The sequence below is a fragment of the Pseudorasbora parva genome, chromosome 1 (genome assembly GCF_024679245.1).
Source record: "Pseudorasbora parva isolate DD20220531a chromosome 1, ASM2467924v1, whole genome shotgun sequence".
NCBI classification, from domain to species: Eukaryota; Metazoa; Chordata; class Actinopteri; order Cypriniformes; family Gobionidae; genus Pseudorasbora; species Pseudorasbora parva.
Window position 1 is genome coordinate 437,501 of NC_090172.1, and position 5,000 is coordinate 442,500.

Sequence of the window (5,000 nt, forward strand, 5' to 3'; positions counted from 1 at the left end):
TATATGAAGAATACGATAAAGCAGTTACTTTATAAAATAAAACAAAAGAGCGATATCCAGAGCCGAGAGTAACCCAAACTCTAGACTGAGAGTAACACACACACACACACACACACACACACACACACACACACACACACTAATGAACTAAACAAGGAGCAGGTGAATGAAACCAATGAACAATGAGTAACCATGACAACTGAAGGGAAACAGGAAATAAAGAGATGCAAACTGAAAGACCATGAAGAGAAAAGTGAGAGTGAGAGTGTATTGAGTGCATCTTTTATAATAAACACTGACTCACGTTTCCTAAGAGACGTTTGATTTCCAGAGAAATAAAGTAAATCCCTTCAGACAAAGGACAAGTGTTCATCAGAGACTCACAAAATACGTTTCATATTTGCAAAGTTTGAGTGTGTTCAAAGTGTACAAACCCGATTCCAAAAAAGTTGGGACACTGTACAAATTGTGAATAAAAACAATGCAATGATGTGGAATCTTCAAATTTCTATATTTTTATTCAGAATACAACACAGATGACATTTCAGAAGTTTAAACTGAGAAAATGTATAATTTTAGGGGAAAGATAAGTCAATTTAAAAATTTTAATGGCATCAGCACATCTCAGTAAAGTTGTGCCGTGGCCGTGTTTCCCCCTGTGTGTCATCCCCTCTTCTTTTTATATCAGTCTGCAAACGTCTGGGGACTGAGGAGACGAGCTGCTCAAGTTTAGGAATAGGAATGTTGTCCCATTCTTGTCTAACACAGGCTTCTAGCTGCTCAACTGTCTTAGGTCTTCTTTATCGCATCTTCCTCTTTATGATGCACCAAATGTTTTCTAATGGTGAAAGATCTGGACTGCAGGCTGGCCATTTCAGTGCCGGATCCTTCTTCTACACAGCCATGATGCTGTAATTGATGCAGTGTGTACTCTGGCATTGTCATGTTGGAGAATGCAAGGTCTTCCCTGAAAGAGACGCCGTTTGGATGGAGCAGATGTTGCTCTAGAACTTGGATAGACCTTTCAGCATTGATGGCCTTTCCAGATGTGTAAGCTGCCCATGCCACACACACTCATGAACCCCAGACCATCAGAGATCAGCTTCTGGACTGAGCGCTGAGAACAACTTGGGTTGTCCTTGTCCGCTTTAGTCCGGATGACGTCCCAGTTTCCCAAAAGAACTTCACATTTTGATTTGTCTGACCCCAGAACAGTTTTCCGCTTTGCCACAGTCCATTTTAAAGGAGCCTTGGCCCAGAGGAAACGCCTGCGCTTCTGGATCATGTTTAGATACGGCTTCTTCTTTGACCTGTAGAGGTTTAGCCGGCGACGGCGAATGGCGCGGTGGATTGTGTTCACCAATGTTTTCTGGAAGTATTCCTGAGCCCATGTTGTGATGTCCATTACAGTATCATTCCTGTGTGTGATGCAGTGCCGTCTAAGGGCTGAAGATCACGGCCATCCAGTTTGGTTTTGACCCTTGACCCTTACACACAGAGATTGCTCCAGATTCTCTGAATCTTTGGATGATATTATGCACTTTTTTGAAATCGGGTATATAATTTAATAGTTTTTAATGAAATTTGGGCAATTGGACAAATTTTGTGAGGAACTTTTAATTTGGAGGAAATTTTTAAAAAGAGAAAATTACTGAATTAAATAAAGTGTTTTAAAAAAGTGTAAATAAAGGAGTGCAAAAATTGAAATTCTCTCTCTCTCTCTCTCTCTCTCTCTCTCTCTCTCTCTCTCTCTCTCTCTCTCTCACACACACACACACGCACACGCACACACAAAGACACACTTTTTGATCCCAAATCCCCTGTAACAGCTGTATAACTAGAGGAGTTATAGCGCATTTCCACAGCGCCAGCATCAGATGAATGTTTTAGGATAAAGCCCTTGAGATGCCCGAGGGTCGCCAGGGGAGAAACAATCACACAAAACACCAATTAGAGATATTAGATTATGTTTCTGTCTGTACTCATATGGGCTCTGATTGTTACTTTGCACAAAACCTTCCCCATGAGACAAACTGAGCGTCGCATGAAACGCTGAATGTGAAGAAATGCGCGCGCCAGCGCAGAGTGCATCTGTGCGCGGACACTGTCACGCGCATGCGCGCGCACGGGGGCAGAAGCTGAGACAGAGAGCCGGTGTTTAGTCTCGTCTGCACATCCACGGTGAGAAGGTGAGTTTCGGGATTGTGCTTTAATGATGTGTACCTGTGCGTTAAAGCGTGTTGTGAGGCACTTCGCTTTTATTATAATGTGAGCTGTCTGCATGCATGCTGCTCGCGCAAACAGCTTTCACCATACGAATACATAATACATACATGTCAGTGTGTATGAATATAAGCATCACTGAATGAAGAAGTCATTAATGAAAGATGCCTAATATAATGGGATTTGATGTGCAGGACGACTTTTCCTAGGCATGATTTGACCAATGTAAAGGTGTTTCTAAATGATGATGATGATGATGATGATGATGATGATGAGTGTCCACCTGTGCTGATGATGATGATGAGTGTCCACCTGTGCTGCTGCTGATGATGATGATGAAGATGAATGTCCACCTGTGCTGCTGCTGCTGATGATGATGATGATGAGTGTCCACCTGTGCTGATGATGATGATGAGTGTCCACCTGTGTTGATGATGATGATGATGATGATGAGTGTCCACCTGTGCTGCTGCTGATGATGATGAGTGTCCACCTGTGCTGATGATGATGATGATGAGTGTCCACCTGTGCTGATGATGATGATGATGATGAATGTCCACCTGTGCTGATGATGATGATGATGTGTCCACCTGTGCTGATGATGATGATGATGAATGTCCACCTGTGCTGCTGATGATGATGATGAGTGTCCACCTGTGCTGATGATGATGATGATGATGAATGTCCACCTGTGCTGATGATGATGATGATGTGTCCACCTGTGCTGATGATGATGAAGATGAATGTCCACCTGTGCTGATGATGAAGATGATGATGAGTGTCCACCTGTGCTGATGATGATGATGATGATGAGTGTCCATCTGTGCTGATGATGATGATGATGATGATGATGATGAGTGTCCACCTGTGCTGATGATGATGATGATGATGATGAGTGTCCATCTGTGCTGATGATGATGATGATGAGTGTCCACCTGTGCTGCTGATGATGATGATGATGATGATGAGTGTCCACCTGTGCTGATGATGATGATGATGATGAGTGTCCACCTGTGCTGATGATGATAATGATGATGAGTGTCCACCTGTGCTGATGATGATGATGATGATGATGATGATGATGATGATGATGATGAAGATGATGAGTGTCCACCTGTGCTGATGATGATGATGATGATGAGTGTCCACCTGTGCTGATGATGATGATGATGAGTGTCCACCTGTGCTGATGATGATGATGATGAGTGTCCACCTGTGCTGATGATGATGATGATGATGAGTGTCCACCGGTGCTGATGATGATGATGAGTGTCCACCGGTGCTGATGATGATGATGATGATGATGATGATGATGATGAGTGTCCACCGGTGCTGATGATGATGATGATGATGATGATGATGAGTGTCCACCTGTGCTGATGATGATGATGATGATGAGTGTTCACCTGTGCTGATGATGATGATGATGATGATGATGATGATGAGTGTCCACCTGTGCTGATGATGATGATGAGTGTCCACCGGTGCTGATGATGATGATGATGATGATGATGAGTGTCCACCGGTGCTGCTGCCGATGATGATGATGAGTGTCCACCTGTGCTGATGATGATGATGATGATGAGTGTCCACCTGTGCTGATGATGATGATGATGATGAGTGTCCACCTGTGCTGATGATGATGATGATGTGTCCACCTGTGCTGATGATGATGATGATGAGTGTCCACCTGTGCTGATGATGATGATGATGATGATGATGATGAGTGTCCACTTGTGCTGCTGCTGATGATGATGATGATGATGATGAGTGTCCACCTGTGCTGATGATGATGATGATGATGATGATGATGAGTGTCCACCTGTGCTGATGATGAAGATTATGATGATGATGAGTGTCCACCTGTGCTGATGATGATGATGAGTGTCCACCGGTGCTGATGATGATGATGATGATGATGATGATGAGTGTCCACCTGTGCTGATGATGATGATGATGAGTGTCCACCGGTGCTGATGATGATGATGATGATGATGATGATGATGATGATGATGAGGAGGAGTGTCCACCGGTGCTGCTGCTGATGATGATGATGATGAGTGTCCACCTGTGCTGATGATGATGATGATGATGATGATGAGTGTCCACCTGTGCTGATGATGATGATGATGATGATGATGATGATGATGATGAGTGTCCACCTGTGCTGATGATGATGATGATGATGATGATGATGATGATGATGATGATGATGATGATGATGATGATGAGTGTCCACCTGTGCTGATGATGATGATGATGATGATGATGAGTGTCCACCTGTGCTGATGATGATGATGATGATGATGAGTGTCCACCTGTGCTGATGATGATGATGATGATGAGTGTCCACCTGTGCTGATGATGATGATGATGATGATGATGATGATGATGATGAGTGTCCACCTGTGCTGATGATGATGATGATGATGATGATGATGATGAGTGTCCACCTGTGCTGATGATGATGATGATGATGATGATGATGATGATGATGATGATGATGATGATGAGTGTCCACCTGTGCTGATGATGATGATGATGATGATGATGATGATGAGTGTCCACCTGTGCTGATGATGATGATGATGATGATGATGATGATGATGATGATGATGAGTGTCCACCTGTGCTGATGATGATGATGATGATGATGATGATGATGATGATGATGATGATGATGATGATGAGTGTCCACCTGTGCTGATGATGATGATGATGATGATGATGAGTGTCCACCTGTGCTGATGATGATGATGATGATGATGAGTGTCCAC

General features: G+C 43.4%; 1 protein-coding gene across 1 annotated transcript in view; it reads left to right on the plus strand.

Annotated features, from left to right (window-relative positions):
• The first annotated feature begins 1,213 nt into the window (after positions 1-1,213).
• Positions 1,214-5,000, plus strand: part of LOC137079423 (regulator of G-protein signaling 20) — a 29,729-nt gene continuing 25,942 nt past the window's right edge. The window contains exon 1 of the mRNA XM_067447407.1: positions 1,214-2,189. The gene's annotated coding sequence lies outside the window, so the exon portion shown is untranslated. The remainder of the gene's footprint in view (positions 2,190-5,000) is intronic.